General features: G+C 39.3%; 1 pseudogene; it reads left to right on the top strand.

Annotated features, from left to right (window-relative positions):
• The first annotated feature begins 1,308 nt into the window (after positions 1-1,308).
• Positions 1,309-2,736, top strand: LOC148538002 (uncharacterized; annotated as a pseudogene).
• The last annotated feature ends 5,412 nt before the right edge of the window (positions 2,737-8,148 follow it).

Raw genomic sequence — 8,148 nt, 5'->3', positions numbered from 1 at the left:
AAAGGCTGGGAAAAATAGGGAGCCACCTGTGTTAATATGCATTGGGCTAAAGCCACCAGGTGGTGCCTCCCAAGGTCTCTATATCCCCTGATGACCCAGATGGCCCACAGTCTAGTGCATAATTCAAAGGAGGCCATGGTAAACATGGTGCTCCAGCACTGGATAGCACCAGGCTTTATGCAGCAGCTACAGCGTACGTAGCATCATGCCAGGTGTGTGGGAAACACAATCCAGGACAGACAGTAAAAGTACCACAAAGGCACACACCAAAGCCATTATACCTGTTTCCAAGACTGCAGATAGACTATATTCAGTTGCCTAAGTTGGAGACATATGAGTATGCCCTCGTCTGTACAGACTTTTTCTCTAATTGGTCATTGGGCATGTAGAGAGATTAAAATGGTACCCTCAAACTAAAGATACAAAATATGATGGCACAGACATGCAAGACATGGGTGGACTGTCTGCCCATAGCTTTATATTCAGTAAGAACCACCCCCAGTAAGAAACATAAGTTGTCACCTTATGAGATACTATTCTTAGGAGCTCCTAAAACAGGGTGTTATTTCCCCCAACAATTGCAGCACAATCATGCAGATTTAACAGACTATGTAGTTACTCTTTGTAGTCAAGTACATAACATCCATTCTTTAGTTTTCTCCTCTTTTCCAGACCCAGAAATGGTACCTGGTGTATATTCATTGGAACTGGGTGATTGGGTATACACTAAGAGACATGTCAGAAAGTTTCTGGAGCCAAGAATTCATGGTCCATATCAGGTTTTGTTGACTACACCAACTTCAGGGAAAATTGGAGGAAAAACCATGTGGATACACGCCTCACATTGCAAGAAGTTGATGGTCAAGATTGAATCACCATCATGAATCCTTTTAGTGTGATAATGTTGGCTATACTTAGTCTAAGAGTATGGCACACACACCAGGGGACAACAGGATGACAAATAGAGTACTCTAGGGTAGTCTAAGGTAACCAGACTTACCATTACATAGATTTAATATATCCTGGTCAGGAGGTTCGATATATATAAAAAGTTTGGGACAATATAATATAAGGCATCTCTACTGGGCACCAAGGGAGCATGATAATATTACTATCATAAGTGGAATAAAAATTAAGTTTTGTACTGATAAGTTTATGGGCTATAAAGGATTTAAGAAAACGTGGGCACAGAGTATTCAGTGTGTCAATAGTACGGACCCTGGTATACCCATAGAAAGCCCAACAACTATAGAAAGAGGTGTAGTGCTAGTTTGCACTAATGCCACACAATTACTAAATAATTCAGTAATGATCTCAAGGATGTATGTCCTAAATAACAAGCCCACTAGAAGGAATGACTCACTAGTTAAAGTTCCCTCCACTTGTGTAAATGTGGGTACCCAAAGACAAACCACTATATTAAGATTTAATATTTCTTTCCCCCCAGATCCAAAATGATATAGCAGACAAAAGAGAGAATGGTAGGATACATTGCTAGGAGCATCAGATACAGGTACAGGGTTACTTAATAGTATAGATATAGAAACTTTAGCCAACAAAATGAGTAATGCTGGATACGATATGAGAATATTAGTTACAATGCAAACTACATGGATGCCTACAGTATTTACCCCATTATAGGCCAGTATATCTTGGGATAATGAATATTTACAGGTGTTCAATAGCACATTGTTTAACACACTTTACCTGTCAAAAAATGTTTCTAAACTGTTCAATTGGACTGAATGTTCTCTCAGAACCGTGCATCAAAATATGCAAAAGGGCAAAGCACAAACACAGTTAATGACAGGTAATGAATAAGTATACAGAAGGACGTTTAATATATCTTCCTTGTTATGGATACAAATTCAGGGAAAAAAGATGTTGTGTACTGACAACTCTTGCACGGGTGAAGTTCATGTGTGTAATGTCACACAGAAACAGGTGATGTGTAAGTACTTCATCTTACCAGTCCCCTTGTGGACAACTACTGGAGGCACTCAGTTGTGGACTCCCCAGATGAGAGGTACACACATAGACACCAGTAAGAGGACACATGACTTATCCCTGTGTACTGATACTGATGATGGATTAGTATGTCCTCAGCAAACACAGCTATATGAGCCTTGTAAGTTAGAACACGCAACCAGTGTATGCAACTGGGAATTGCATGATAAAGAGGTGGATATGTTTATAGAGGTAGAGCCTCAGGTTGTATGCCTAGTTACTTATGATATGAATACAACTTCCATCTATAATTTACCAAATCCTTTTTCCAGATGCTTATTTAACGTTACACACCTCATATGGAAGAACACTACTTATGGTTTCTATGCAAAGAGACAAGAAAATGTACAGTTTGAATTTCAGGTGTCTGAGATACCTCCCCATAACCTTACAGTTAATCTCCAAAGTATCATTAATGCCATTAATAATAATACAGAAAAACTTGCTCACCACTTGCAGAAAGTAAACTTTTCTGCCCATCATGCACAAATGCAGACAGTTGTAGAAGCAGAGAAATTGGTGGAAGTAGCCACACAATTAAAATACAATTTACAGCACCATTGGTGAGATTCAGTCAAAAGGATGTTTAGTGGTCTCATTCACCCAGTAATCGTTATAATCATTGTATTAATTTTGCTCATTCTGTGGACTTGCTATTTATTTTATAGTTTTCGTAAAATGGTAAATAAGGCATCTGCACTGGTAGGGGACTCTCTTTGTCACACATAAGAAGAGTGCCTCTGAGTGGGAAAAGTGTTTAGCGTGTGAAAGAATTACATTCATCACACCTGAGGAGAAATGTGTTTTCTGTAGTACTGATATTGGAAGAAACCCCTCTTTCTAGGGAAAGATGCACCGGGATTCTCGGTAATCTAGTAATGAATGATGCTTATATCTACTTGCATACCATCATTAGGGTGACTTTGGACTTTATAGTTACTATGAAAAGCCATGACTCCAATAAGGGAGGGATTTTATGTTTTAATAAAAAGAGGGGATTGTGAGGGCCTATAATAATTTATAGAGTGTTTATTTAAAACTTAAGATTCATCAGTACTTATGAGAAAATGCTATTTTCCTTCACTCAAAAATCATGAGATCGAACCAGCAGCTGATATAGAGGAACAGCTTACAGCTCCAAAAATAGGACACTAAGTTCATGAAGAGAAGACAAAGTGAAGACCCTCTGACACATCCTATGTACTTGTTAACCAATCATATGTATACTTTTCTGTTAAACCATTTTTGGCAAATGCTTGTAACAGCAGTTTTCTTGAACTGATAAAAAGGCAGCTCAAAGAGGATGTACCGTTAAATTTGTCACAGTGTGTGCTGAGTTTTTCTTATCTACCCAGCGGGCTGGAAAATAATAATACATGAGCAGTGTTTCTCATACCTTGGTCCAGGGGTAGGAAGCCTTGTCACCCTAACAAAGCCCATTGGAGATTCTAACCTTTGATGAAGAATTTAATTTATTGGGGGCATAGTGGGACATATAAGGTCCCAGCTTAAAAAATTAGATTCCCCTAATGGGGATTTAGAAAGGGAACTAAATACTTCAAATCTATTTCTTAAAGGTATCTCATTACTGTTGGACTATTAAGAGTTAGTGCATTCCTTAAGCAAAGTAGTTGATTTCTTACCTTCTCTGGCAGTCTTTGTTGTTTTGAACGAATAATTGGGATACTGTATACTAGTATTCAAATAAACATATGAACTTCACTCTTGTACATACCTTAGACAATATACCACAGTCCTCTTCCATGCTGTCCTGTCAGAGTCCCGATGATGTCTGCACCACTCCAGTGGTCGGTGACTCACTAGGGGGTGTGGTCAGTACATGAATACATAGTATCCACCTACACCTTTGACTACTGTATGCTGTCTTTTGCTGTCTTATCATCATTACATTTTTTGAGATGTTTATTGTATATTAGCATGTGAGGAATAGTGTACACTACGGTTACTTGTCCCTCACTTATATATTTATAGTTTTTCAGTCGATCTGCTTTTCATACATGTACTTTAATCATTTGTTTTTAGGTGATTTATTCCCGTACTTGATCTTGTTTAGGATGCTTCACCAGCTTATGCTGACTGCTAGATACCGATTGGCCTTTGTTTTTATGTTTATTTCAGTTTCTATGGTGATGGGTCACGTTCTAGTGAGTTACCGACCGCCAGCATGGTGCACGCCTATGAAGTCATTGGGACTCCGACAGGACAGCCTGGAGGAGGACTGTGGTGTATTGTCATAAGGCACACATCCACTAAAAGACCTCAAAGCCACTGCACAATTCTGACATTGTATGCGTGCAGTCATTTGTCAGTCTGTGATGTGCCTACACTGAACGAGCAGTTGTTCAGTGAAGGCACATCGGTCATCTGCAAACATGTTGAACCTGACGTTAACATCAGGTTGTACAACATATTTGTACGATGATAGATGTCTAAACGACCAGCGGGAGCATGCATCGCTGGTCATTTATGACTTTTTTTTAAACAATCTGTAAACAATTTTCAAACAATTATTGAACGATTTAACGATAATGATATTGTTATCGTTCAATCGCTCAATTTAATCATCTAGTGGATGTGTGCCTTAAGGTATGTATAAGAGTGATGTTGGTATGTTTATTGGAAAAGTCTTGATAAAAGAGCTAAGAGCTATGAAACGTTGACTGCTACTTAAAGACTTTTGTGTGTGTTTCTGCTGCTGCGGAAACTCAGAGTGTCATCCAGCTCTTGTTGTATGTATGTCATTATTGGAGGAGCACCTGGGCAAGCTGCGTAATATATATATATATGGTTCTTTCTTCAGGTTACCTGGAGAAAGAACTAAAAAAATTGAGTTTTGAAAGGCATTCTGAAAGTCATAAAATCCAATATTGGGTCTGTGATTTATTTTGCAAGTTGTCCAGAGTGCCACCATATTTTTTGTATATTTATTCCTTTCTTCACCGGGTTAAGTAATTGGAAGGCACCGGATGCGGGCAATATATATTCAAGCAAGGTAGTGCCGGCACTCATCAGGATTCCATCAAAGACAGCAGAAATGTATTTCTTACACATACAAAACAATATCGACCCTGATGGAAGGTTATACTTATTGATAAAGGTCACATGCTGACCGAAACGTGGCCATCATTTTGATTATGTAAAGAATACATTTCTGCTGTCTTCTGGGGAGTGCTCCTTTATTGTTTTTCTATAAATTTAGGTCTTGGAAGAGGTCACAGAGGGAGATACTCTTTTTTTGCATGATGTCTATTTCAGACTGTACAGTATATATATTTCTATTTAGGCACACAAACAGTCCTGGTTTTAGTGATATCCATGGTTGAGCACAGATGGTTAAATCAAAATAACTGAGGTACTAATTAAGTCACCTGTGCTCAAGAATGGTTATCGTTAAAACCTGGACTGTTAGTGTGCCTTGAGGACCGTGGTTGGGAACCCCTGTGTTAACTGGTGTTACTGTATATATGTCTGCTTTTATTGATTCATTTGCACCTGAGAGCAGTCTTATGGTTTTGCTGTGTTTTTTAATACATAACCACATTTTCAATGCTTCTGTTAGCAGGTTTTTATACTGCTGATTTATTATAAAACCAGCATGCCTTTTTATTTCCTGAAGTCGATAATGTGGGTCTGCAGTGTTCTATAAGAAGAAATATAATCCTGTTCCGGGTGACAAAAAGTGCTCACCTATAGAGGAAATTACGAATTCTCTTAACTTCTGTGTAGTAAATCAGCAGGTAATGAGCAACATGATTTGCTAGACTGCCTGTTCAGTCTCCCCAGGAGATGAAATCCCTAACCTTATCGTTTTTGTGTGTATATGTATGTATAGGCTGCTAATGGCAAGGTGACATAAATTATCAGAGTTCAAACAAGGCATGATAGTGGGTGTCTTATAGGTGGGACACTCCATTTCCAAAGCTGTGAGGACATTCAACATTCCTCGATCTAGGGTGCCACTTGTGTACTGGGAATAACTCATGGAAGGCATTATCACCCACTGTGGACAGCGCAGTGGCCTTCCATGGGTGCTTAATGATAGTGACCAGAAGCATCTGGTCAAAATTGTGGTACCAGATGAATATCCAGCAGGTCAGTGCAGCATTCTTTAGCTTCCAAGGCAAATGGGAGCCAAAAACCCACCATAGAGCCCCTGCTAACACTATGACACTGGACACAGCACCTCATCTGGGCTTGTGATGTTGCTAATTGGACCCTGGAGGACTGGCAACATGTGGCATGGTCTGATGAGTCACAGTTCCAGTTGTTTCAGGCTGATGGTAGCATTTGTGTGTGGAGCAGACCCCGTGAGGCCATGGACTCCAGTTGTCAACACGGCACTGGTGGTGGTTCCATAATGACATGGGGTGTGTTCAGGTGGCATGGGTTATATCTGCTGATCCACCCTTCATGGACTTAATGTTCCCCCGCAATGATGGAATTTTCTAGCAGGATAATGCACTGTGACATCGGTCCCAACTTGTCCAGAATTGTTTTGAGGAGCTTTCTGGAGAGTTCTGATGAATGGTGAAGCCACCACATTGCACAACATGAACCCAGTCGAGCATTTATGTGGTGGAGAGCTGGTGGAGAGGTCCATTTGCACCCAAGATCCTGCACCTACAAATATCACCTTACCTTGTTTTTAAAGAAAATAAACACAATTTTCTCTGAGTTCAAATACATTGCATTAGTTTCACCATTTATTTTGTTATATATGCCTTACAACATAACCATTTTCATCTACTAGTAAAATATATTTTCTTGTGCAGATGGTATATGGGTGTGGTTGGAACCATGGGTAATAGACTAGAGGTGGTTAGTCAGCAGGAAAGTAACTTTGGGGCATTGAGTATTTGGAACTAAATGCAGATCTTCATTTGCATTCAGAGTTGGATGCATCTACTGTATGTGGCCACACTGCCCCATTTACGCAGTTGTAAGAGTTGTAAGAGTAACCATCATTACTCCCAGCATGCATTTGCATAAGTCCTATCCCTTGTTCTCCCTGAAATTAGCTATACTGTATCTCTGCGTATGCAGTGCTCTGCATAGCAGCAATTCCGCCTACACTCCCTGAATACCTACTAGTAAAGCCCAGTTGCCACCCAGTCACACCCACAAGTGGAGATGCCTGTAGTTGCTCAGGCACATGCGCAGTGCGAGAAATTGAGTGCCACTTTGAATAGAGCATACCAGTCATATAGAGGCCTTTTGCATTCTAGTAGCAGTTGTGATGTACTGTAGTTCTAGATCACAATAAAGATGCTATTCAATCTTATGCCTGTAGAACAGTGATAATGTGCTAGATGTATTTTTGGTATTTTCTATTCTTATTCGTATATAAGAAATAATTCCTAGTCTGAAATTACATATTCAAGTTTTGAAGCTAACAAAATGTATTATATTTTTTTCTCCTATTCATTTTTTTATGATCCATTAGGATTTAGCATTTCATGCTGGAACAATACCAGATATATAACCAGTATACAGCATCTGGTTGTTCAGATGACTCTCTGAAGGAAAGTAGCAACATATGGAACAGCTTAATTTGAAAACCACCTCCTGTTTTTCTTTCACACTGCTGCAGAGCTTAAGTGTTAATGAACCCATTGGTGAATACCTGCAATTAAATATTTGGAAGTTACATAATTAGGTATAATAATGATAATGTTTATTTGAAACCTAAGAAAAAGGCACACAATTTACTTGCTGTCTTGCTTAAATATAGCTCGCAGGTCATATAAAAGTAATTTGTTAAAATAAAATAGCCCACAAACAGATGTGCTGTTTTCCTCTGCCGAAGGGCATTTGCCCTTGCTAACTGCCTGGGTTCAATGGGCATGATTCTGAGGTGGGTGTAAAGCAAAAAAGAGCCAGTAACTGGGGACCTTGTCAAAACCATGTTGTAATGAAGGTGGGGCAGATGTAAAATATGCAGAGAGATATAGATTTGGGAGGGACGTGTCCAAGATCAAATCTAAATTGTGGTGTAAAAATAAAGCTGCCCAGCAGCCAATATTGACCCTGCATGCAAAGATAAACAGATACTTGTCTTTTTTTTCTGCTTTACTACCAACTCAGAAACAGTCCCAATATGTGAGGCTTTAACAATCTTTT

This window comes from Taudactylus pleione, unplaced genomic scaffold (genome assembly GCF_031769625.1).
Source record: "Taudactylus pleione unplaced genomic scaffold, aTauple2 ptg000041l, whole genome shotgun sequence".
Taxonomy (NCBI): Eukaryota; Metazoa; Chordata; class Amphibia; order Anura; family Myobatrachidae; genus Taudactylus; species Taudactylus pleione.
The sequence above is the reverse complement of the archived record's forward strand: the minus strand, read 5'-3'. Positions and strand labels throughout refer to the sequence as shown.